This window comes from Chionomys nivalis, chromosome 3 (assembly GCF_950005125.1).
Source record: "Chionomys nivalis chromosome 3, mChiNiv1.1, whole genome shotgun sequence".
NCBI classification, from domain to species: Eukaryota; Metazoa; Chordata; class Mammalia; order Rodentia; family Cricetidae; genus Chionomys; species Chionomys nivalis.
In genome coordinates this window covers 70838027-70865119 of record NC_080088.1, presented here as the reverse complement: position 1 = coordinate 70865119, position 27093 = coordinate 70838027, and the positions used below count along the sequence as shown (strand labels likewise).

The 27093-nt window shown below is 45.4% G+C and overlaps 1 protein-coding gene across 8 annotated transcripts in view; it reads left to right on the top strand.

The window, feature by feature from the left end:
* The window catches only part of St6gal1 (ST6 beta-galactoside alpha-2,6-sialyltransferase 1), a 143258-nt gene that overhangs the window by 65362 nt on the left and 50803 nt on the right, over positions 1-27093 (top strand). The window contains exon 1 of one of the 8 annotated variants that reach the window (XM_057764505.1): positions 2124-2141. The exons of 3 other annotated variants lie outside the window; for them this stretch is intronic. The gene's annotated coding sequence lies outside the window, so the exon portion shown is untranslated. Of the gene's footprint in view, positions 1-2123; positions 2142-21203; positions 21320-21675; positions 21696-25003; positions 25150-27093 lie in introns of those variants that run through there. 4 more of the 8 variants (XM_057764500.1, XM_057764503.1, XM_057764501.1 and 1 more) reach the window with 4 other exon arrangements.

Sequence of the window (27093 nt, the reverse complement as noted above, 5' to 3'; positions counted from 1 at the left end):
TGGTAGGCAACCACCCACTCAACATCCCCTTTGACCTTTAAACCGTATATTATAATTAACACACAGCCTTTGTATTTAGCACCTCGAGAGTGCTCAGTGTTTTTAGACGTTACTGGGGTGTATCTTATGCTTTCTACTTCTGTGTGACACTCAGGGGCCCCAGTTTTGCTAGTTTATTAGCCCTGGGTATGAAAATTTATTCCGAGTTGTGTTCAGTTTTGGTGAAGGAATGTGTTTTGCCTTTGGGTGTCCTTTCCCACAAGCCTCGTACAGAATCACTTGACTAGGTGAAGGCTGCGACAGCTGAAGCCACAACCAGCCGGGGAATGACCTTTTCACTAGAACATTGATTGGACACCCTTGCTCTGCAGACTGGCCATAAGGGTCTTTGGGCCGGCCATAGCATGTGTCTAAGAGCTGCCCAGAAAGAGGGAGGAGCCTTGCCGGGCTGTGGTGGCGCACGCCTTTAATCCCAGCACTCGGGAGGCAGAGGCAGGCGGATCTCTGTGAGTTTGAGACCAGACTGGTCTACAAGAGCTAGTTCCAGGACAGACTCCAAAATCACAGAGAAACCCTGTCTCGAAAAACCAAAAAAAAAAAAAAAAAAAAAAAAAAAAAAAAAAAGAGGGAGGAGCCTCATTCCTAATGGTACATAGCTGTAGGAAAGGGGTGACCTACCTATTTCTGTAGCCCTGTTGCATAAGGCTGTGACACAGGCTCTGGAGGCAGAGATGTGTGTCCTTGGATAGGTTATTTACTCTGTTTTTTATCTCATCCCCCTCCCAAATAGAGAAAAGAGCAGGCATGGATGCTAGAACTTGGATGCCGAGGCGTTAAATTTGAGGTCAATCTGGAATGTATGAGAAGATCGTGTCTCAAAATAAAATAGAGATGACAGCCATGTCTCTGTATACAGTCTTGCTGTAAGGATTATACTGTTATAAGGAAAGTCCTAGTGCAATGTTCAGCGCACGCGGGTACAGGTTTGCCTCTCCTCTGACACTTTGCGGAGACTGCCCTTGGACTGCCTTCTGCAAGTGAAATTGTGGTACTCGTGTTCTCGGAGGTGTGTGAGTGACGTCACGTACTCAGAGCACCCCATGCCACATCCTGCATGCCCAGGGCATGCAGGTGCAACACCGAAAGGACACTCATTGTCGGTTTTATGTTGTTCTTTATAAAAAGATGTTCCCACCTTACACAGTGTAAGCAGCGGTCATGTTGATTTTGGTGGTATTTGTTTCTGTGGATTATTTTTTTTTGAGTCCACATTGTAGGTGTGTTCCACAAATCAAAATGGGCAGCAGATCAAGACTTTTTCTTTTTCATCTTTTAACTAAGTCTCATTGAGGTAACCAATGCAAAATTTCATAGAAAGAACGTTTTACTTTCTATGTTCCTTAGTTTAGTGACTTTCTCTGCAGGCAACTTCCAAAGGAACTCTCAGGTTTATGGAAAATGTCTTGTGTTTAGCTCAGTAACACTTATCAAAGATGTCTACAAGAAAAGGGGAAAGACATATTCTCGAGAAAGCACAGAGAAATGACTGAAGAGGTTTCTATGCCTTCCCCATCTGCCCGATAGCCCTTTCTTTACATTTGGGCTGAGCTGTGCGTCCCCAAGAGCATTTTCAAGAACATCTAGACCTGGTTGTAGCCGCTTTAAATGTAGAACACCTTGCAGTGGTAAGTTTCTCCCTCTTTGCTCCTCTCCCCTGGGAGCTGAGCCATTGGGGAAAGCAGTAATGTTTGGGATAAGGGCTTGGTCATGAGTGTTTGTTGGCTTTGCTGATGAACTTGGAAGTATCTGTTTGAGATGCTGGAAGCGGGGTAATCGTGACAAGTGGCTCTGCAAAGGAAGGCTGGGGCTTGGTAAGTAGCAATATCCGTTCACGCTATGAAAAAGTAAAAGCAGTAATTATGCCCAGAAATGCCAAGGACTTTCCCCTTGCTCAGATGGCCTTGTCCTCTGTGAATCATTAGCTAATCATTATTACAGCTCATTCACAAGCTTAAGTAGCTCCTTGCTCTCAGCACCCACCTCAACCACCTCTCTGTACAAGTGTCCCTTGCCAGAGAATGTTCTGGGTGGGTCTGCCTCTGTTTTGTGGCTCAAAGCTGACTTTGGGCATTTCATAAAAGGTAAGACCCTTTCCTTCTTCGGCCTTCATGCTATGCGGAGCCTAGACAGGCTGCGCAGATCAAGACAGTTCTCTCTTGTATCCAGCACTAGGCAGCATAGGCGTTAATCTTGGCTAATCTTGATGGTCAGTCGGGTTGGATGAAGACACACCTTGGGATTTGTGAAGTGCTTGTCTGGGTGTCTCTATTCCAGAGACCGACCAAAAGGGCTCAGTCTGACCAGTAAGTTCATCCCTTGATGGGTTCATAAATGACAGCATTGGAGGGAGGTGGTGAAAGGTACAGACAAGTAGGGCCTGGTTGGAAGAAGTACTTGACCATGGCTATGTCCTTGGAGCTATTTCTTGCCCTGGTCGCTACCCATGCTCCCCTTCTGTTTTTTGCTTCTTAGACATGAAAGCAACCTCTGCCATATATCCTGCCACCATGACTTTCTGACCACATGGAGTCATGTGATCATGGACTGAAACCTTGAGCCAAAGGAAATCCTCCTTCTTGAGTTGTTTTTGTTAGGGATCTGGTCACAGCAAAGAGAAAAGGGACCAACTGGGGATCCACCTCAAATTTATATTCTGTTTGTAGAGCAGTTGGGGATAATCTGTTTCTGTTTAGCTGTCTAGACTTACCAAAGCTATATTTATTTATTTATTTTTCAGAACTATTTATTAAGAAGTCCTTTTCTTTCTCCATGGAACTCCATTGGTTCCTGTAAATGAATATAGGTGTGAGGTCATCTTTCTAGATCTGTTTATTTTTTAATTTATTTATTTATTTTTGGCTTTTAAAGACAGGGTTTCTTTGTGTAGCTCTGGAGCCTGTCCTGGAATTCACTCTGCAGACCAGACTGGCCTCAAACTCACAGAGATCCTCCTGCCTCTGCCTCCCAAGTGCTGGCATTAAAGGCGTGCGCCACCACCGCCCGACTAGAATCTGTTCTTATGAGGGTCTGTTACTGTTCTTTTCTGCGTGGTTATGGTAGGTTTCACGAGAAGTCCGATAAAACCCTCCCACTGTTCTCTGAAGACTGCCACTTTGGATTTTAAAATGCTTTTGTCTTAGTTTAGAATTGGCTTGTTGGTTTCCACCAATGAGGAGCTGGGATTTTGGTGAGAGTGTACTGAAGCTGATTGTTTGATTGAGAGTGTACTGAAGCTGACTGATTGATTGAGAGTGTACTGAAGCTGCTGACCAAAGTAGTAAGCTGGGAACAGAAGCAGCTGTGTGTTCTCCGCATGGGTTTACGCTCTTGAGAAGGCAGGAAAGTCTCCAGATCTGCAGCTGCCAAGCCAGAGATACAAGAGAGTTCAAGGTGCAGTGATGGCCTTTATCGGGTCTGAGAACTGGCAGTGATGATGGTGTCTCTCCACCAAAGGCTGGAAGGCAGAAAACCCAGGAAGAGATGATGTTTCAGGCAAGAAAAATCCTCAGTGGCCCAGCGCAAGGCCGGAGGAATAGCATTCTGCTTATGGGCCGGTCAGTCTTTTCACTCTGTGTGAGCCTTTGACTGACTGGGTGAGGCCCTCTTTCCAGGGAAGGGAAATTCTCTGTGCTCTGACTACTGATATAAATAGTAGTCTCACCCAAACCCTACAGACATATCCAGACTAATGTTTGACTGGATATCTGGGCACATGTGGAGTAGTTAAGCTGATATAAAACTAACCCTCACAACCAATAGGGGAGCAAACTGTTTTAAAAACCAAGTCTTCAAAACCACGAACATAAATATATACTCATTTATTTTTGATAATGACCCCCAGGATGTTCTGTAGTTTTCAGGAAGAAGATATCCATCTTTCATTAAACCGCCTCTTCAGATTGAGATTCCAGAACTGTACATGGCTCTTGCGCGACTCAAAGTGCAGTGGAAACTATATTTGCCAAGCATCTGTGAACTGACACTTTTAAGGACTTATATGCAGAGTCTTTTTTTAAAAAAAATTTTTTAAAAAATATTTATTTATTTATTATGGATACAATATTCTGTTTGCATATATGCCTGCTAGAAGAGGACACCAGACCTCATTACAGATGGTTGTGAGCCACCATGTGGTTGCTGGGAATCGAACTCGGGTCCTTTGGAAGAGCAGGCAATGCTCTTAACTGCCGAGCCATCTCTCCAGCGCCCTATGCAGAGTCTTTAGAAGAGCCTGACTGTCAGGCTGAGCAGTAGTGGCGCATGCTTTTAGTCTCAGCACTTGGGAGGCAGAGGCAGGTGGATCCCTGTGTTTGAGGCCAGCCTGGCCTACAGAGCAAGTTCCAGGACAGCTGGGGCTACACAGAGAAACCCTGTCTCAAAAACAAACAAACAAACAAACAAAACCCAACAACAAGAAGACCAAATGAAGGTTGTCAGCCTTCTGAGTATCAGTGAAGAGTAGGTGCGCTTTGCAGGGTGTAATATGTAATTTCTGAAGTGCTCTTTACACCTGTGTGCTGTTTTATTATTGTCAAAACATTTTCTTCCTTTGCTCCTGACAAGGGCTCTTGGGAGACAGAGGGACTGCTTTCAGGCAGAAAAATGACACTAAGGGTGTGATCTAGGAGTGACTTAGCAAGGAGCAACATCAGCCTTAGGACCCAGAACATTTCCTGAGAGAGGCCCTCCTCCTGTACCAAAGCCGCTCTCCATGGAGATGACTCTGACTGTTACTGAGCATAAGGGCTTCATCTTGGTGGAGACTCTCCAGCTTGGGCCTTCACAGACGATGCTGGAGGGAGAGAAGGAGGTAGTGGAGAGGGAAAGTACAGTCAAGGGTTATCTATTAAGTCCTAGAAAAGGGAGGGAAGCCAGGGACACCGTTGGCCTGCTGGGCAGTGAGTCAGGCAGGGACAAATGCTTTTATGTGGTGAACAGAGCTGCAAACAATGTCAAGTGTCGCAGGCACCCCAAGGCTTAGCCATTAGGTACCAAAGCCTTAGCTATCCAGGGGTTTGTTGAGGTTGAGAAACATGAGCTGGTGCTTATTTTATTTCTCTGCTTTTGAGAAATTTATCAGTAGCACATTCAAAATGGTCAAAGCTAAAAGAGAAGAGACTGATTTTTCTTCTCCTTTACAACTTCTATCACTCTCCTCACGTGGACGCAGACATAGGTGAGCTGTAAGTCATACAAACTTTTGTACTTTAAATTCTACAAACAATAAGCAACAAGGTTGCTTTTTAAAAAGTTTTTTTTTTTTTTTTTTTTTTTGGTTTTTCGAGACAGGGTTTCTCTGTGGTTTTGGAGCCTGTCCTTAAAAAGTTTTTGTGTTTTGTTTTGTTTTTTTGAGACAGGTTCTTTTTGTGTAGTCCTGACTGTCCTAGAGCTCACTCTGTAGACCAAGCTGACTTCAAACTCATATTAAATTCTCCTGCCTCTGACTCCCAAGTGCTGGGAGAAGGGCGTGCTCGACTACACCCAACAAAAGCTTTGTTTTTAAAGACATACACAGTAAAAGTATCTGTGAATGGAATAACTCATGAGATTTGTTTAAAAATAAGCTAGATGACTCAGAAGTAGACAGGACTGCACACAAGAATGTCCGTGAGTTGCTCACTGGCTTTGGTCCATGGGAGTTCTCTAAGGATCATCTATGCATCGCCATCTTTTTCATTATCTACTGGAGAAAAAATTCCATGAAACACTGCTTGTCCTTATATCTGGTGAATTCTGATATTTAATCATATAGCTTCTTTTTTTTCTTTTAAAAAAATAAAACCAGTTATTATACTATAATTTTGACTCGAGATCAGGTGTATCAGGATGGTGTGGCCATGTACTCCACCTTAACTTTGAGATAGTAAAACGATACCTGTTTTGGAAAATGCTGGTGTCGGCATAGAGACAAAAGTTCATGGACCAGGAGATTCCACCCACTGTAAAGTGACCGTGGACTGTGTACCGTGGGCTGTACAGAACCACCTACACTGTAAAGTGACTATGGGCTGTGTACCGTGGGCTGTACAGTACCACCCACACTGTAAAGTGACCGTGGACTTTGTACCCTGGGTTATATAGAACCACCCACACTGTAAAGTGACTATGGGCTGTGTACTGTGGGCTGCATAGAACCACCCACACTGTAAAGTGATCCTGGGCTGTGTACCGTGGGCTGTACAGAACCACCCACACTGTAAAGTGACCGTGGGCTGTACAGAACCACCCACACTGTAAAGTGACCGTGGGCTATACAGAACCACCCACACTGTAAAGTGACTGTGGGCTATACAGAACCACCCACACTGTAAAGTGACCGTGGGCTGTACAGAACCACTCACACTGTAAAGTGACCGTGGACTGTACAGAACCACCCACACTGTAAAGTGACCGTGGGCTGTACAGAATCACCCACACTGTAAAGTGACCCCGGGCTGTGGAAGTATTGGGGCAGGAGGGTCACTTTCTCTGGAAAAGTCTCAGAAGCGCCCTGTCGGGAAGGGAGACACATGGAAAGCCATTTGAGCTCAGTGAGGAGGGAAGCAGGTAGCTTGACCTTAGTTCAGCATGGTGGAAAGCGAGGGTTAAGAGAGCGACCTTAGAAAATGAGGGTACAAACAAAAGGAGCAAAAATCACGTTAAGTCCGATGAGATAATTTAAAGACTGAGATTTTTTTTCTCTCTGCTTAGGGTTTTAGGGTAAATGGAGAAATGACCCTGCCCCACTGGACTTTAAAGGTCACTGTCAGTTACGTGTATATGGAGTGCACTGTCTGTGTGTCCACTTAGAGCAGACAGCTCAGACCAAGGAGGACCATGCCAGACCACAGATCTCTTGATCGGCCTTATATAATTGCCCTCCTCCCCTCTGCCACGGGGACTTTTCAGAAGATCCACACAGATAAACAATGTGGGCTTTTTCAAAACAAAAGTCACTTTCACTTTCAGCAAACTGGAGGAAGTGAGAATGAAGGACTCTTTGCATGCTCTTGCCCCTTTCTCTACAGAGGGCTCCCTCTTTTGCAGGGTCAACTGTGGCGACCTCTGAGACCCAGAGGATATATACCTGGGGTACTTTTCTAGGTCCTTTCTGATGATTAGACAATAACTTATCTAATATCCCTCCCCCCCCCCCCCGAAACTCTGGGAAGTATTACTACCATCCTTATTTGTAGTTTATAGAAACTGAACTTTGTAGAAGTAGTTGCCTTGCCTGAGGTCACAGATCCTCTAGTTATCAGAGCTGGGATTCAGGCAGCCTAACTCTGCAGTCTCTTCCCCACACGCATCTTCACTAGATGCCTAGTCTGTAAGTATAAAGGTGGTTAAGAAGGTTGAGGGCCGACAGCTGTCAGAGTGAACGGAATTAGAGGACACTTCCCTGATGTCTGTGGTAGAACTGCTCGTGTTGACTGCAGGGAGATCTGTGCAGCATTTCGGTGATGAAAAAGACAAGAAGAAACTGGGAGCTTTGGCTTTCTGCCATAGCTTCTTAAAACTCAGTCACATGTGAAATGCCGGAAAACAACAGACAGAATGGGGTCCTGGAGTCGGAACGTGAACTTATGACAACCCCATCTCCAAGAATCACACCATGGGAGGCTGGACTTCAGTGACACAACCACTGTCATTTTAGCTCTGGGGACCTGGAAAAGAAGCCACTGGAAACCAGCAAGTGTTGAGGACAGCCTGAGAAGAGAGACGGTGAAGGAAGCTTGCTAACATAACCTCTGCGTGGAGTCAGGGAGGTCCTGGTCACTCTGGGGATGGGCATGGAGTGAGAGAGGCCCTGGTCACTCTAGGGACGGGCATGGAGGCAGAGAGGTCCTGGGCACTCTAGGGATGGGCATGGAGGCAGAGAGGTCCTGGGCACTCTAGGGATGGGCATGGAGGCAAAGAGGTCCTGGGCACTCTGGGGACAAACATGGAGTCAGGGAGGTCCTGGTCACTTTAGGGATGGGCATGGAGGCAGAGAGGTCCTGGGCACTCTAGGGATGGGCATGGAGTCACAGAGGTCCTGCACACTCTAGGGATGGGCATGGAGTCAGGGAGGTCCTGGTCACTCTAGGGATGGGCATGGAGGCAGAGAGGTCCTGGGCACTCTAGGGATGTGCCTTCTTGGAGCAGATCTAAAGATGGACTCTAGAAGTTTTGACAATACAATTGTGGTATTAACCACTACCAAGTCCTAGACAGCTTCCTGATATGCAAATATGAACAGTGTAGCCAAGGTTTTGAAATCTGAACTGATGTCAGCTGCCACTTGTAAAAGGGGAAGGGGCAGTGTCAGCAGCTTCATTGCCTGCCAAAACAGACAGAACCCACATTTCTCAAAGGATTTCAACAGGTACCAGCATCTCATAATACAGTGTTAAAGTGTCCAGGCTATAATTCAGCTTGCGTTTACTCAATATTAAAAAAAAAAAACAGACAAAGTCCAACTGTATTGAAAGGAAAGACAATTAAGCAAAACCGACTCAGGGATGACTCAGACCGTGTTGGGACAGTCCTTGGATCCATTCTCCAGTCTTGAGATAAATGGAAAAACCACCCAATTCCGTAGCAGAGAAACAAAACCAGTGCAGAACAACTAGATGGGCATTTTAAACCAAAATAATGACCTCGGAAGCAACTCATTCACTGGGTCGGCTTAGCTGCAGAATGAAGATGACAGATAAAGGAATCAGTGAGCTGGAAGGTAGATGGATAGAAATCTTACCATATGGAAAACAGGACAAATAAAGTTGGAAAAAACAGTGTTTCGTAGAAATAATATTATAGAAACAGAATTTCATAAGATAATATCAAGAGATTGGAAATTTGTGTTGTTGGAGTCCCTTCTAGAAGTTGAATATAAAGATATTGGTGTAGGGAAAATACTTGAAAAAGGGCTAAAAATGTCCCAAGTGCAGAGAAAGAAATGTACAAACTATAGACTCTGTCAGTAATTCCAAGAGAGTGAAGTCAATGAGCTGCTTTATAATTAAGGCTGCTCATTGACTTCTGCTTCTTCCAGGCGGCTGGCCTGGCTTGAGGTTCTTCTTTGCCACTTGGCTCCTACAAAGAGAGTGACTCTTCAGCAGTCTGTACTGTTTACTCTTGGGAGGGAAGAGCCTAGGAAATCTGGTCAGTTTCAGGAACTTCCTGAGCCCGTTCTAAGTTGTTTGCCTTCTGTCCAAAGGTGCTTTTGTGAAGAATGGAATGCTTCAGTCTTCCAATTTTTTTATTCAGATTTGATTTTTTTATTAATTAATTAATTTATTTAATTATTAAAGATTTCTGCCTCTTCCCCACCCCCACCTCCCATTCCCCCCCTCTCCCAATCAAGTCTTCCTCCCTCCTCAGCCCAAAGAGCAAGCAGGTTTCTCTGCCCTGTGGGAGGTCCAAGGACCACCCACCTCCATCCAGTTCTATTAAGGTGAGCATCCAAACTCCCTGGGCTCCCACAAAGCCATTACGTGCAATAGGATCAAGAACCCATTGCCATTGTTCTTCAGTTCAACATTGGAGCACTGGACTGAAGTCTCATGATCCAAAGGAGGAGCAGAAGGAGAGAGAGCACGAGCAAGAAACTCAGGACCGCGAGGGGTGCACCCACACACTGAGGCAATGGGGATGTTCTATCGGGAACTCACCAAGGCCAGCTGGCCGGGGTCTGAAAAAGCATGGGACAAAACCGGTCTCGCTGAACATAACGGACAATGAGGACTACTGAGAACTGAAGATCCTATTGCACGTAATGGCTTTGTGGGAGCCCAGTCTTCCAATTTTTTTTTTTTTTTTTTTTGGTTTTTCGAGACAGGGTTTCTCTGTGGCTTTGGAGCCTGTCCTGGAACTAGCTCTGTAGACCAGGCTGGTCTCGAACTCACAGAGATCCGCCTGCCTCTGCCTCCCGAGTGCTGGGATTAAAGGCGTGCGCCACCACGCCCGGCAGTCTTCCAATTTTAAAAGAAACTGCTACCCAGCTCCAAGGCTCTGTTGTCAGTCTGCTTGTTCCTAACTGAATTCTAAAAGCTCTTTAGTACAAAGGGGAGTGCTGGGAAGTTTGAACTTATAGAACAAAAAGAGAAATGTAACTGATATGTTCCCTAGTAAACACATATAAAAATAAGCAAAATGCCTGTGACCTTATGTACACAATGACCACAGAGAAGTGCCAATATTTCTGGGTGCATTTCAATTCATTTTTCTCATTGAGTAGACATGTCTGTCTGTCTCTTGGGTGTTTGATCCATTCATTTCTTTCTTCCTCCATTCCTCCTCTGCTTTCTTCCTCTTCCTCTCACTATTTCTTCCCTTTAAAATCTATCTATCTATCTATCTATCTATCTATCTATCTATCTATCTATCTATCAATCATCTATCTATATGTATGCTTGCCTATCTGTGCAGAACATATGTGCAGTGCCAGCAGAGGCCAAAGGCAGCATGGCAACCACTGGAGCTATGAACCAGTAGTTATGGACCACCTGATATAGGTAGGAGCTGAAACCAGGTCATCTGCAACAGTAGTCAGTGCTCTTAGCTGAGGACCCACCTTCCTGACCCCTTTCTTCCATTTTTTATTTCCTTTCAAGTAGGATTATAGGGGTTTGTGAGTTTATTTCATTAATTTACATTATATTCTGGGCATTTTTTTTATTTTGTAAAACAACAAACAACAACAAAAAACAAAACAAAAGTTATTAATGCATTAAAACTTTTAAACTTGAGGATGGCACTCTATTATATGTTTCAAGGAGGCCTGCTGACATTTGTGGGCGTGATGACACTGTGCCAGGATCAGCTCAGCTTGCCTGCGGTGGGCAGTGCTGAGGGACAAGGGTAGCCATGAGCAGTTGCCAGTAGGCTTCTGCTTTATACATGTGGCCTTGTCATTAAAGGAAACTTGAAAGACTCTTCAGAAATGTGGGTTGTAATTGTTTGATTATATTCCACCTGTGGATAGTCCACGTGTTCAATGATTCTTCTTCAGTTGGGTCAGGGTTGTTGCAGGTTTTAAATGAACTGAGGTGAAATTCAAGGCTTGGAGACCCTCTCACTTCATTCCTCCATTGTTCAGCAGAATTCTATGGGCATTTTATGGGGAGTAAGCCTGGTGGCCAGTGAGCAGAATGGAAATGGTAGCTGTTTTGTCCTTGCTGCTGAAGCCTCAGGATAAACAATGCCGACTCACCATAGCTGCCTGAGTACTGGTCTCCCTCTCGCAGGGAAGGCTCCTGCAAAAATCACTAATGGTATTTGGAGCACTGCCTCTTCGCCTCTCTTTCTTCACCACCTGGTAGTCCTAGGTCCTTCATTTCCCCTGGGCATGAGGTGGGGAAATCCATCTTGGTCAATTAGATGGTCTGGGAACTTATTCTGATCACTGATGGCTCTTCGGAATAGTAGGAACACCCTTCACAGTGATTGGTGTGGAGGAGTGCAGGATTTCAGGTGAGTTTGTGAGACAGCGCCTTGCCTTATGTACTAGAGCAAGGTTCAGCCCTGGAGCATGGTCTTTGCAGGGTAACTCCGCCAAGCTAAAGCCCCTACTTCAGTTGATAAGCTTCCTCCTGCCTTGCTCTTCTGTGCCCAGATTCGGTGTTTCAGGGGTGAACATGCTTTTGTTAAAGGTACATACTTGCAGATTGCAAACACTGGAAAAAAAATGGAGCTGCCTCTAACTTGCCTGCTTGCAGACCAAGAGAGACCTCTTGGTGAGGATTTGGGCATCACTAAGGGTAATAAGTATCATTGAGATTATCTGGATGGAGAGTGAGTGGTGGAGTCAACAGCCTTACAACCCTGCCCTGAACTCTCCTGGAATCAGGACTGAGAGGCCTTGGGCTTCTTGGTTTCTCCCTGGGTCAGCTCACTGATGTCTGGTGTCTTCCTGGACACATTCCTGGGCAGGAGCTTAAAGGAAGCGGGGATGGTGGAGGTGTGACTGTTCTGATTTCTAAGCTAAGGAGAAATCCAGAGTGAGTTGATTGGTTCTTCTCTGAGGAGTTGGGTACACAATTACACAGTATTTTTCTGTTGTGAGTGGGCCATACCTTCTGTTCCATGCCGTGATGTGGGCACACAAACAGGGTGAAAGAGGTCACACTCTCTTATGGTGAGTGACTCCTATGGTAGAGAAGTGACTCTGCCAGCAGTGTTTGCCCCAGTTCACAATTACCCAGTGTGTTAATTAATGCAAGGAGCCCTCCAGTGCTGTGGAAGGAGCCTCCAGTGCTCTGTCTCCTGCATGGACCAGTTTGAAACTGGACAGAACTTTGTCTATATTTTGTTGTCTGTGGCTTCTGGACACACTGACTGGAAAAATTTAAAGTAAGACAACTTTCACATGTCAATCTGATATACTCTGATGTCTGTTATTTCCTTTGTGTTTCATGTGAATAGGGAGTATTATTACTATTTTGGTTTTATGCATGTGTGTGCACACACGCACGTGAGACAAAGAATGAGGGGAGAGAGAACAGAGAGACAGAGACTCACTACATAAGTAAGGGGTGGCTTTGAACTCATGACTGTCTTACCTAGTTCCTTAGTGCTGGAATTACAGACCTAAGATGTGGGTCTCAGTTTGTGGCAGGCTTGCCTTGAGTTCCTGGGCTTCAGGAACTCAGCTTCCTGAGTACCGCTCTTAGCTGTGAGATAGGGGCTTTTTCATCTTTCCAAGTAGACACAGAAGGAGCATGTGGAGACTGTGCTTTGATTCAGGAGCAAACACAGCCTACATATGTGTCTAGTTTTCTATTGTTCAGTTTTCTTGGCTTCAACGTCATCTACTCTGTCTCTGGTTCCCCTAAGGGTTCTGTTCTGTTCTGTTTCCTCTGTCGTGGGGCAGTTTTTGAAACAGGAGAAATTTAAAGAGGGGGCAAATATTGGTTTTGTTGAGATGAACATTTAGGTCCTGGGTTAAGCCAAAGGCAAATATTGACTCATGGCACTCCCAGAAATACCATCTCATCTCAGAAAGGAAGACTTCTTACCCCACAGCAGCTGAGCCAGGTTCTGGGCTCCTGTCACTCCTACCTACTTGCTGGGGCTCCACATGCATATATCTTACAATGGAGAAAATAAATCCTGGGGTGTTCTGATGTAGGAATGTCTCTATCTGTTGAATGAGATTCATCCCCCAAGTACAAAAACCCTTAGCATACACAAGCTGTTGGGTGTCCTTGGGAGTCATGGGTTATAAGCAGTTACTTTTCACTTCTGGCTACACTGAGGTTATGGAGAACTTGAAAACCTAGGTCCTGGTCTGACAGTGTGAACTCCCTATGCACTGAGCTGGGGCTTTGTACTGGATAGCTAATTTTTTAATGTCAGCTTAACACAAGCCAGAGTTACTTTGGAAGAGGGAATCTTAACTGAGAAAATGTCCCCATAATATCTGCCAGTAGCTGAGTCTGCAGTATGTTTTCTTGATTAGTGATTGATGTGGGAGGGCCTAGCTCATGGTGGGTGGTGCCTCCTGTGAATGGTGGTCCTGGGTTCTATAAGAAAGCAGGCTAAGTAAACCACAAGGAGCAAGCCAGAAAGCAGTGTTCCTCCATTGCCTCTGTATCAGTTCCTGCCTCTAGTTCCTGCCCTGACTTCCCTCAGTGATGGGGTGTGACTTAAGAGTTGAAGCTGAAATAAATCCTTTCCTCCCCTAACTCGTCATGGTGTTTCATTTTAGCAAAAGACAGAAACTAGTACCAGGTCTTGAGGAATTGTGACAGACCTGACTACGTGTTTGGGGAGGACTGTAGTTTCATTTAAACTTTGGGTGGGAAAAGCTATTGAGTCCGTTGAGTTTAGCGGGCAGTTTTGTGGAAGTCAGAAAGGTAAGCGTGCTGAGAGACATGAAGATCATGGGACCTGGCTCTCTGTGGGAAGTTTGGGAGTCCCTTAAAGACTATCTATCCAGGCCTTTGCTACTTTGGATTAAATATCTGTGGTTCAGATGAACTGGGACTGAAGAAATGGCTGTGATAACAAGAGACCAATGAAACTGAAATCTTTGCTTTGTTGGGACAATGGATGCTGGTCAGCTGGGGCTGAGCAATCAACTACTGTAGAAAATAGACCAGCATCCCTGAGGTGAAACCTGGGAAATGTTTCCTCATTCAGCACACAGAAATTGTGTCCAGAGGCGGCCAAGGTTGTACCTCATGCTGACAGCCAAACTTGGTAGTGCAAGAGTCACCGGGTGGTACCAGTTTTGACAGTAGGAAGGGGTCCTAGAGAGCAGCTGAGGCTTGACACTCTGTGGCCGGGCTGGAGTCCCTGGGGAGAGGTCATTGGTGAAGTTGTAATCTCAGGTGTAGTCGAAGCCCCAGGTTGGAAGGTGTCTTGGAGAGATGTTGAGTTTGGCACTATGTGGCAGGGTCAGAGTCCTTGAAAAGAGCCCAGGAGAAGCTATTGGAGTATTTTGAAGATACCCAAACCATTAGATGACTGCCAAAGACAGCCATCCTGAGCCTACGAGACAAACTGTGTGTGCTGTGAATGGCAGAGCCAGAGACGCGACTGTCTGGCTTGCTCTGGAACCCAGAAGGCTATGAGTGACTCTCATACACTGGACACTGAGTTATTTACCCTTACAGTTTGGTTTTACCTTGTTCGGACTGTAACTGTGCCCTGGCTCTTCCTTCTTGGGGCAAAATTATTTAATTTAGTTTTGATTTTACAGAATTTTACAGTTAAGAGACTGGGGGATTTTTTTAAACTGGATATTTTAGAGAGAACTTGCATGGTTGAGACTGAGCTGTTAAAGTGTTTGAAGTAAAACTATTAGGTGCCCCCCCCCTCTACTCAATCAAGAAAGGAGCTAATGAATTGAATAGATAGTTCTCAAAAGAAGATATAAGAGTGAGTGACCAATAATAGCTATTATCAAGAAAACAATCAACTGAAGCTGGCAAGGATGTGGGAAAGGAGCCCTTCTTCACTGCTGGTGGGAATGTATTTTGGTTCAGACTCTACAGAAATGAATATGACGGTTCCTGAAAAGGCCACAAATAGAACTCCTGTATGACTCAGCTGGGCCACACCTGGGTGCAGAGCCAGCGAATGGGAAGTCAGTACGCTGCAGTAGCTCCAGCACGTCTGTGCATAGTCCTGCACTGTGCGTCGTAGCCAAGACATGGAACCGGCTTAAACGTCCATCAGCCGATGAGTGGACAAAGAAAATGACATACCTAGATGCTGTGGACTTTGATTCAGCTGTAAAGAAAAGACAGCAAGGTGGAACCGACAGTCACTGATCACTGTGCTGAAAGAAATAAGCCAGACTCAGGCAAATTTCATTTTTCTCTTATATACAGCTTCTAAGTGTGTGTGTGTGTCTCAGATGAAAGTAGGAAGGGGCAGGGCAGTGTGGCGCACGCTTTTAATCCCAGCACTCAGGAGGCAGAGGCAGGTGGATCTCTGTGAGTTCGAGGTGAACCTGGTCTACAGATCTAGTTCTAGGATAGCTAGGGCTGTTACACAGAGAAGCTCTGTCTCAAAAAACTAAAGAAAGAATGAAGGAAGGAAGAAAGGAAGGAAGGAAGGAAGGAAGGAAGGAAGGAAGGAAGGAAGGAAGGAAGGAAAGAAGGAAGGAAGCCAAGAGAGCAAAGAGGAAGAGATCTAAATGGGGCTGAAAAAAGAGAATGGGATTTATGCATCATGGGAGGTGGGGTCGGGGGGCAAAACTCATTTATTTATATGCCAACTTCCCAGATCATACAAAGAATAAATATAAAATGCTAAATTAAATAAAAAGAACTTTACAAAAATAGTATTAAATTATTGAAAGAAATTCATGTGACTCAAAGACACCTGAAAATGGCAGCTAATAAAATAGTTCAATATGAGAACAAATACACCCACAGAGTAGAGGCTTTGAGTTCAGAAGATCCTGGGTTCAAGTGTTGGCTCCGCCCTTTACCAGCAGAAACCCTTCAAGGACCTTCTGACCCGTGAAACAGGCTGGAAAGACCAACTTTGCAGTCCTGTGGTGAGGACGGAGTGCAGATTTTGAAGCAGCAGCCTCCATTGTGTCTGGATGCCCTGAGTCAATGACATGAAGTCCAGAGAGCTGGACTGTTATGTGGATCCGGCAGGAAAGCCTTTGGAAGAGTCTGTAGTAATTAGTGCCTGGCGAGGGATTTACTTAGCCCAGGGCTGAGCTGGTATTGCTCTTGCTCCTGCTCCTCTCGGGAAAGCTGTGGCCTCATCCCATCTGTGAAGGCCACACTATTGTAAGTTGTAACATGCTTTACTGCCTATAGGTTCTGATCAGTTCAGTCAGATTCCACTGAGAGTAATGTTGGGCGCCAGTGTTAACACTGCTGCCCGGATACTGTGAGCAGACTTGAGCAAGCCTTTCCCCTTCCAATTTACTTCCCCTTTCTCCATGCATGGTGCTCTGTGTGGGCTTAGCCTGGTCCTAGGGAAGATATTAGTTTACCAAGATGAGAGCTCAAAACCATAAGGGGAGGTTAACTGTATTCAGGGACTGTGGCATCTAGGAAATGTCCACTGGAGGTGTGGTTTCAAGGTTAAAGCCATGGATTCCCCTTCCAGACAACCCTGGGCTCCATTCCCGACATCCACAACTCAAAACTGCCTATAATGCTAGTCCCAAGGGATCCATAGCCTTCTAGATGCCCACTTTTCACCACCATAGGCACCAGGCATGCCCATGGTTCTCAGGTATACATGTAGTCAAAACACCCATACACACGAAACAATTTAACACAAGACCAGGGGATTCTGGCCTTGATTTCCTTTTGCACAGATGGGCAAGGACACAATAGAAGGCAACAACAGCCCTTGACATGACCCCTGCACGTGGACGTTCTGGGTGAAATGATGCTGAAGACAACGCTTCCAGGTGAACGTTCTCACAAAAGACACGGTTAAACTCAGGTTCCAACAGAGAAATTTATGACCTCGGGTTTAGGAGAGAACTCTGATTCTGAGACAGGACCTTGCTCTGCGGCATTGGCCTCACCCTGCGGCCCTGGCTGGCCTCTCACTCTTATCCTCTTACCTCTGCCTCTTTCTGCCTCTGGGATTGCTTTGTATACCATCACACATGTCCAAGATTTAAGAGAAAATTCTTGACGTTTGACTTCCTTTCTTCCTTCTTTCTTTTTTTCTTTTTTCTTTTTCTTTTTTTTTTTTTAACTTTGCAGCCATCTGACCCTCTTGCGATTTAGCATATGGGACTTGTCAGCAGCCCATTCCCCTGCTTGTTGTAACTACACTGCTGACTGTCCACAGTGGAGGCCTCTCAGACCCAAAGGGCATCTCCTCCCCAGTAAAAGACAGACCCACCGACTCATCCAAAACAGAACCCAGCTCAACAGGAGCTGTAGGAGGAGTCCTGGCAGTTAAATAACTTCTCAAGAACTAGTGAAGCTGTTTGCCATTTGCCAAAAGGAGTCCGTTCCCTTACTTCTGGCAAAAGGGATACATGGCTCTCAAAATATCACATAGCTGTGACTCCTATCAATGTGTCAAAGTCCATGCTGGCCTCCAAACCCCCCTACTCACAAGTACTTGTTCTACATTTCAAAGCCCATTCTAGCATCCTGGTCCTTCTCATCTCCTCCTTTAGCCTAAACTCCCCCAGGCTCAGGGGCTTCCCTTCCGGCAGCTACTCAGCCTTCCTATAATCCGGCTATTCTTTTCTCACTGTTCTCGGCCCCTGCCGTTCTCACCGTGCTCTCTCTGTTCTCTCCCCACTGCTTCTCCCTAGTCCTGCAGGTAACCCTGACCGTGTCCCGTCTGCTGCCGTGTTCAGCCTACTTCTTTCTCTCTCTGCTCTGAACTCTCCCAGATGCCTCTGACTGTTTTCTCCCCCTTATCTACAGTAAAAATCTTCCCCTTAACCAGTCCTGTTGGCAATGTCTTTACCGCAACCCCCTTTGCATAGATCTGGTGCTGAAAGCTTCCCACACGAGGTCTCTTTTTGGTATAGGTGCTGCTTGCAAGGCATTTGCACGCTGAGTGCTGAGCTGGGGAGGGAGGCTCATGTCTGGTCAGGCAGTCGCTAAAATCCTGGTTTTAACTTGATGCTCTGATTTCTAAGCACTCTTTCTATTTCTTCTGGATAAACTTAGAATGGATTACCCCTGCCAACTGAGGGGCAGTTGGGGGTATTTAAGTGCCTGCTGACCATTGATCCAACTATGGAAACCTGCTCTCTGGGAGGTGTGCTGATGTCCACTGTGGGGGCTGGAAATTATCATTACATAAAGCGAAACTGAGTGCATTCAAGGTGCTGTGGTCCTAGATAAGAGAGTGGTGATAAACTTAAAGTGAGCTATGAAAACCACTATTCCTTGCACAAGGTCTCCTGGGAACCAGTATCACAAGAAACGTGGTGGGGACTGTATTCCACAGTAAATCTGCATAGCAAGGAAGCTGGGTTTCTGTGTGTGGCGCTGAACTTTTATTTGCGATTTGTTAACGATGAACATCTCCTTGGCAGACCTCTTACAGGAGCGATGTTTGCTTATTTAACAGCATCCAAGAACTGAGATTCCTAGTTAACAACAGCTGTCAAACTCTAGCGATTGTAGCAGGCTAAAACGAGATACAAAAGTACTTGGCGTGAATTGGTTTAGGAGCCATTGGCTCTGTCTAATGCCTTGTTAGTTTGTGGTTCTAGTGAAATGCTGTGTGCAAGGCAGAAGCATGAAGAGTCGATCAGTAGTTGCACAGTCCATCAGGTTCTTACATCAGTAGCAACAAACCTCCAGGCCATTTCTGCTGGGTGGCTCTCAGGGTAATGCTTGTTGCTACAAACTAACGAGACAACATGGTCGGTACAACAGATTTCTAAATCACCCTGACCCAGAAGTGACCAGTTTTGTTTTGTATAGCATTTGATGATAACTAATGAAATGATTAAGGAGACAAATCAGGACAAGGCGGTAGCCAGCAGCAGTCATGACTTGGTCACCCAATGACAGGCACGCATGGGAACACAGCCAGTTCGTCTGTTAGAATAATGTGGCTTACTTCATTTGGGCTACTATAGTGTTGTGAGAGAGTTTTGGGGTTTGTTTTTGTTTGTTTGTTTGTTTGTTTGAGACAGGGTTTCTCTGTGTAGCCCTGACTGTCCTGGAACTCTCTCTGTAGATCAGGCTGGCCTTGAACTCACAGATATCAATCTGCCTCGGCCTCTAGAATGTTGGGATTAAAGGCCTGCACCACCAGCCACCACCACCTGGCGAGAGAGAGAGAGAGAGAGAGAGAGAGAGAGAGAGAGAGAGAGAGAGAGAGAGAGAGCTTTTCTCTGCACACGAATCTATTCACTCCAGAAAGAGAGCCCACAACAGACCAAAGGGATGCTTGCACCAAAGTTCAACTTTAGAGTTTTTATTAGGATTACTAACTGGAGTTTGGGGGAGGGGCTATCTACAGGAGCAAGGATGACTCACATGTAGCAGTGTCACTGAAAAGGCCAGCCTGGCAACTCAAGATGCTCCCATTGTCAGCTCAAGACCTCCCATTAGCAGTTCAAGTGGTCGTTGTGTAGTTCCGGGGAGTGGGACATCTCAGATATGTTTATCTCCTGAGCCTCCCCCTTCTTCCTGGGGTTGGAGTGGTGGGGGAGTTGATAATGTTCCAATTTGGAGGAAACTGCTATATAATATACAAAGACATCTTAAAATGATGGTGTAAACTCTGAACCTCATTTCTTCACTAAAGAAAACCCTGACCTTTTGTCAATACCCTTGCTCCTAGGCTGATAAGATCAATTTTGATAACATAAAAAGCTAACACACAGTAGGACCTCAGTAAAGAAGTCTATGTGTCTTCTTTGAGCTACAGTCTATGAGCTGCAGTGGTAGCTCCTCCTCCCCTTCCCCACCCTCATCTTTAACACCACCACCACCACCACCACCACCACCACCACCACCACCACCACCACCACCACCACCACCACCATCATAACCACCACAACCTCCATCATGTCAACCAGGGCAAGCGAAAAGTCTTATGTCATTTTAAAGCCCCACGGACTCTGACGTCTCTCAGGACCCAGCTCTCTGCATGCACGCTCTGCTCCAGGCCTTGCATTGTTGTGGAAGTATGACAGCCTAGTTCCTATCTGCGAATCCTTCTTTCCGTGTAGAACCTTCTTCTCTGAGAAGACTGCATGGTCCCCTCCTTGCACCTCCTGCCAGTCTGTGAAGATGCCCTTTTGTCGGGGGGGGGGAGCTTTTACACACCCAGTTTATTGTCCACTCAGCCAATTTCTGTCTCTTTGCCCACTCTAATTGCCTGCAGAAAAGCGTTATCTTGTCTCAAAGTTCTACCTGCATATGTATTTGCTTGTTTTTTTTTTGTTTGTTTGTTTTGTTTTTTTTATTTCCCCCTAACTACAGGGCGAATGTTAGGCATGGGAATCTCTGGCTTTTAGGATTTCCCTCCTCTCCATCTTTCTTGGTTGAACGTGCCCACTGTGAGCACTGGGCGTATGTTTCCTTCACACTTTTGGACTACAGCAAAGTAGAAGAAGCTGCCCCACTCCCTACTTCTATGCTCCTAGATGGTAGGACTTAAATCCTTTTAGACATAAAACCAGAGCAACAATGAGAAAAACCACAAGAACTGCTGAACTTAAAATAATTGGGTATCATTTCAAGGTCTGAAATCTGGCACTCAGTTTTGAGGATTTCAGAGCAGAAGAATGTGAGTAGCAATGAGGAAATACATGAGAACTGCTGAATTTAAAATAATTGGGTATCAGTTCAAGGTCTGAAATCTGACACTCAGTTTTGAGGATTTCAGAGCAAGAAGAATGTGAGGAGTGCCAGGGAGAGCCATCTTTAAGAAGTTAATACGTTCTAGATCTCTGTTATAATATGACCTTACATATTATAAACAAAGAATGTTTAGGGCTATTTGGACTCAGTCTCCTCATAGAACCCCAGCCAATAAAAGCTGTAGGGTTGGGAAACTGATATGAAACCTTAAGGCACTTGAGAAGAAGAAAAATATATACATACATACATACATGCATACACACACACAGTGGGGGCAGTAAAGATTAGAAGGAAGTGAAACAGTTCCTCTTCCTGGTGCGAAGACAGACCGGAATTTTCTACTTTCCTGCAGCTTAGGGGTGTGGTGTGGTGTAGGGGAGGAGTGGAGAAAAAGAAGTGGATGTGTTAGCAGTATGGTGTTTGCTCAGTCCTCTTTATGGGCTCTTTCTGTGCCGTCCTCCTCTGCTTATCCCTTTGATTATGGAGCAGAATGCAGCTCGGTCTTTGGTGTGGTAAGACTGGGGGAGATGCCCTCTGGGGGGAATGGCATCTGCTGCTGGCCCTGGGGAGTGGGTGATACGCCTTCTGTAGAAGGAGGGCTAATGGGGCGCGAGGGGCAGCTTTTCATCAAGAACCTGTGCAACAGACTGGCAAACATTTGCCTGCAGGGTACAAGGCTGAAGGCAGCAAATGGCCAGGAGGTGTTTTATCAGTTCAGATTAACTGGCTTTGGTCAGGGACTACAGGTACGAGGTCAGTGCCCTTCTCCCACGAGTTCTGTTTGCTAGGCTGTCAGACAATCTCTGTGGGAATAGATCCGGGTGTTTCTGAAGACTCTGGCATCTTTTCCGTCTTTGTCCGCCAGGCTAGAGAAACATCAGATCTCTGGTAAGAGAACCCTTTAGAAGCCTGAACCTACCTTTTAGAAAGCTCCTTTTTTTTTTTTTCCTCAAAGTTTTGGTCTTGGCAGGATTTGCCCACCCCTACCCCCACTTAGCTTTATTATGCTTGGCTTTGGGTAAACATTACGAAGGCTGCTGCCCCTCCGATTGCAAATGGCTCAGAACTAAACTCATTTTTCAGATTTCCCAGCTATCACTCACTTTCTTGCTGTTTATCATGTGCCTTTGCTAGCAAAACAGTGACTTGTCCGAAGTGTTTCGGAGGAAGGTCTTAATCTTGACCCACGCGGGCTTCCACTTAAGGAAAAGTTTTAATCTTGACCCATGTGGGTTTCTAACTTTAGGAGCTCGGGTGTTGGAATCGGACAGCCGAAGTACATTCCCAGGTGCTGATTGTATTCCCTCAGGCACTCCTGTGGTTGTGGTCCTTGCGTGAGCCCCACCACGTTGCAGGCACACAGAGTGCACACAGACAGCACTCAAGTATTGTTGTCTGGAGAATATGAGGCAGTGTGGTATAAACATGTCATTGAATAGTTACCATACCTGGTACAGGTGACTTCGAAGTATAACTGTGTCTTGCAGATGAAGTGCAAGGCTTACGGAACTTGGTTTCCTAAATGGACAGGTAGAAAAGTCAGCATTTAAGTCTGGAGTTTTGAGACCGTAGCTCCAGCTAATGCTTTCTCCAGAGTGGCATCTCTATCTATTTGCGATAAAGTACTATTGCAATTAGCATCCCTATTTCTCATGTATCATAGTTTTTTTTTTTAATTAAAAACATAGCCTATAGAGTAAATATACAAAGAAAGGATATTCAGAATATTAGTCCCATTTTCCAAAGTCTTATTGTGTAAGTCAGGTATAAAATGTTTTGAAGCCCTCTCAGGCTGTTGCTTCTCTCCACACCTCTCTTTGACTAGTGTTGCCCTAGCAGCTTCCTTCTCAGAGCCTGGGCATAGACAGACCAGCCCGCGTCCTTGTGTAGTATAGGTCGGTGGCAGGGGCAGGAGACCCTGTGTTTGAGTCCCAGGACACAAAGCAACAAAAGAGCACCCATGGTGCTTCTTAAACACACACTTCTCATCCCCAGCACGGACTCTTTAGATCCCAATGATCACAAAAGGAGGTAGGAGGCTCCATTTTGACAGGACGTTTTGCGAACTTTCCGGAGACTCCTAGTTCTCTGCAGTATTATTGCGTCCGTGGGTAATAGATGAAAGGGTCAAGAGAAGCTGCCACATTTGGTTCCTGCTCCCCTGTTGTCAGTCCGCACTCTTTATTTTCATATCCCCCTCCACCTCTCTCCACCAGAACCTGCTTTGATGTATTTTAGTGAACATGTTTGGGGTGCCAACTGCCTTTTGGGTAGAGGGAGATCAGACTGTGAGATGCTTAGAGCGAGTGGAGATTGCCTACATAACCTAGGGGCATTTCAGAGCCTAGAGATGGGGGAGATGAGGAGAAGCTCACTACAGACTGCTGGTTGGGCGGCAGAGTGGTGGGACCAATAAGGTGGAGAAAACCCAAGGGGGGTGAAGGCTGTGTGGCAAGAAGGAGGATATACAGATGCACAGAGCATTGTTGATGGGTGAGTGAAAGGAACACGGAGCGCAGACTGTCTGGTTGGCAACGTGGAGGTCATGGTGCCACTAACAAGAGCAGGTTCATGAAGTCCGGGGATGAAGTGAGAATGGGAAGATGGGTATTGGGGAACAGAGAGTTTGACTGCAGAGGATAAGAGAGCCACAGTTAAGAAGTGCAATGGGGTTGAGAGGTAGAGGGAGAGAGGCCATACACTGAATTTATTTAGAACCATATGGTGGGATTTTATAAAAAAGTTGTATCTGACCTTACAGTGAGTTCCTTCAGCCAAAGAGAAACTGTTACCTGTTATAACCTTCCAGTTTTTACTCATTCCACTCCCAAATCATAGCCATTAGTCAAGAGTTTATGGACCAGTCTTGTTCCTTATATAATGTAATGCAAGTAAATTTGAAAAATATTTTCCCCATGTATGCTTTATCCATGGTTTGGTTTTTTCTGAAGCATTTTAAAGTAAAACAAAAACAAAAAACACCCACTACATATGCATATACATTTACAAGTAATCCCATTTTTCCTCAAAACTTTTTTTTTGTCCAAATTAAGGTTCAAACACAGTCTAATTGTATATTATTATATCTTTAAAGATATTTAGTTTTCATATGTCTATTGATTGGCTGATAAAACCAGTTCGGTTGTCATATAGAAATCTTATTTTCTGAATTAGTAGGTAAGAAATGTCTGTGAACTTCCCTATTTACTATTTTAAGTCCCCCCCCACTCCAATTTCCTAATAACTGGAATTTCATTTGAAGCCCTGACAATATAGATTAAACATCTGTGGTCAGGGTGTTCATAGGCAGTGAATGTTCTCTGTGTTGTCTTCTACTGGGGGCAAATGAGGTCATCTGTTAGTGATGTCAGGACTCCACTGTATGAGAGATGACTTGCGTTGTTTAGTATTTTTTTTTTGATAGGAGAATAATAGTGCAGTTATCTAAAGATGGGGTCACCTTTGAGAAAGGGATACTTAGCAGTGTGGAAGAAAAGGGGAGGACCTCATGAAACGATTTCCTTAAGTAGGCAGGAGAATATAGTATAAGCGTTACAGCTCAAATGGAAAGATATCTCGGCAGCTGGGAGGCAAGGAATACCACAACGTCGCAACACACAACAAACCTCACCCAAGAGATTCATTGGGAGGGTGAAAAACTAGGGGGTGGCTGCCTCTGCTTAGGCTAGAAACAGCAGCAAATCGAACAGAATACAAGACTTACACAGAGTTTCTTGGGAAGGGGGTAGAACTTTCCACCATGGAGCTTTCCAGGAAGGAGGGGATTTCATGTTCAGAGATTGGAATTTTTACTATGTATGGTAGGAGCAGAGTCCAGAAGTTAGGGCAGTTAGAGTGATTTGTGGGTGGTATAGAGGAAAAGGGCCATCCAAAGAAAAATACGCTGATCTTGAGACTAGAGACAATTCACTGACCCTGAAACCAGAGCCAAGAAACTCTGCCTTTGACCAACTCAGCACAAAAACTAGCCAATCCCTGAGCAGAAAAACCAACCAATCCCTGAACCCCAAATCAACCAATCCCTGAGCATGAAATCCAGCCAATCTCTGAGGTTGTGCAAACTCAACTGAAATCTGGCCAATCCCTACCCTGAAAAATCTTCACCCTGGAAAAACTCCACCCCTAAGAAGCCTCATATAAGCCCTGCGCCTGTTCAATTGTTGGGCTGCCCTTTTCAATGCTGGCAGAGACAGCCACCCTCCTGGATTCTTCCCTCCCAATAAATCTCTTGAATGAGGTTTGGGCGAGACCTTTTTTTCTTCTGAAGCTGAGCAGAGAAGTAACAATTTTCACCAGAGCCAGGAGCGGAGCAGATCTGTAGGTAACCCTTTTGGTGGGGGAACCTTCCCCTTGCGGAACAGAGTTACTACACTGGGGTTCCCTGGAGCAGGGCTGTAAACTGCTGTGCTAATAATCCAAGCTGCAATGCTTACAGGTGGAACCTGGTCATTAGAGGTTCTCAGGGGAGGGGTCTGGCCACTCGTGTGGCTTGAGGGGTTTAAATATAGAATCTAGTGGATAAGTCGTAGTCACTGTAAATGTCAGGCCGGGCCAGTTCTTTTGAAATAACAAGAGGAATGTGGGTGAAGTCAGATAATGAGGGCTGTGACTGCAGGGAGCAAGTTCTGTACTGGAACATTCTGCCTTTTTAACAAATAAGCAGCAAGTTTATCTGAGTGGAGTGAGACTAGCAAGGGTGATCAAGCAGAACTCTACCAGAGTGGGAGATGAGTATATTGGGAAAAGACTATCATTTCCCGACAGCCTTAAGTACAGACTGGCTGTCAGTGAGCAATAACGTGAAATGAAATCAGTAAATGAATCTCTCTCTCTCTCTCTCTCTCTCTCTCTCTCTCTCTCTCTCTCTCTCTCTCTGTGTGTGTGTGTGTGTGTGTCCATGTGTCTCTGTGTGTATGTTTCTCATCAGTTCAGCTGCATGACTGCTGGGGTGGACTAGGAGAGTTTCATTTAGCCAGGATTGGAATTTAACAAACTGTGTGTAATGAAAGTCAGTAGGAAAGACATCCTAGGATTGACCCTAGAATTTCAGGTGGCCAGGAGGACATGAGAACTAGAAGGGAGAGGGAGGGCATCCAGAGAATATCATTGGGGTTGAGGTGATCATTAGAGTAAGCTCCAAAGACTGGAGTGATGATTGGAAGGAGGATGTCTTAAACTGAGGTTATTGGGTAGGTAGATTTCTTTGGAAATAATGAGACCAGAGTTTTGTCCTTGAGTGGGAGTGGCTGAGATCTCAATCAACTACAGCAGAGTAGACTAAAGAACTGTGAGGCCTGGGGACTAGGGTACGTTCAGATAGCGAAGAATATCACTGAGCGTCAAGACAGGCGAAGTATTGGAGAAAATGACAGTGAGTCAGTAGAAAAAATTTTCCCGATTGAAAAGGAACATCTTTTTCTGGATTAGAGAGAAGATGCCAACAGTAAGTAGGATGCAGAAGTCAATGGCATAGACCATGCAGAGTATTTGCTGCAAGGATGTTATGAAAGGGTTCTTCCCACAGCCTTCAGGTCCATGTGCTGAGCAGGTGTCAGTGGCTGTCATTCTGAGTTCACATGGCTCAGAGAGCGGAGCTTAAGCCGCTGGCTGTATTTTTACCGGGAAGGTGATTTTTCTTTCATGTTCAAGTCTTTCTGCTTGCACAGCCATGTACCACTAGAGGTGGAAATCTTCCTGTCATCTCGAATAACCCACAGACTAAAAGCACATCTGCAAAATGCTTGAAAGGGAACTCTAGCAATCTAGATAATTCTGATCTAAGGAGTCTGTGCTGGGGATGAGCAGTATGCATTTAAGAAGCACTGCAGGTGCTCTTTTGTTGCTTTGTGTCCTGAGACTCAAACCCAGGGCTTCCTGCCCCTGCCACTGACCTATACTACACAAGGATGCAGCTGGTTGGTCTATGCCCAGGCTCTGAAAAGGAAGCTGCTAGGGCAACACTAGTCAAAGAGAGATATGGAGAGAAGCAACAGCCTGGGAAGGGTTGATGGGGCTGTGCCAAAGGCAATTTATTTTCATTAAAAATGACTGAGTCTTTCATAGTTACTGGCTAGGTGAAGGGAGGCAGAGATGTCTGAAAGGGAGAAGTTCTCTATGTGGTCAACAGATCTGCAATCAGGGAGCTGTTCCATAGTTTGAAGAGGACTGGAATAGGCACATTAGAATCATTGGTCTCTATGAGAATGAGGAGCCGGGTGGTGGTGGTGCACGCCTTTAATTCTAGCACTCAGGAGGTAGAAGCAGG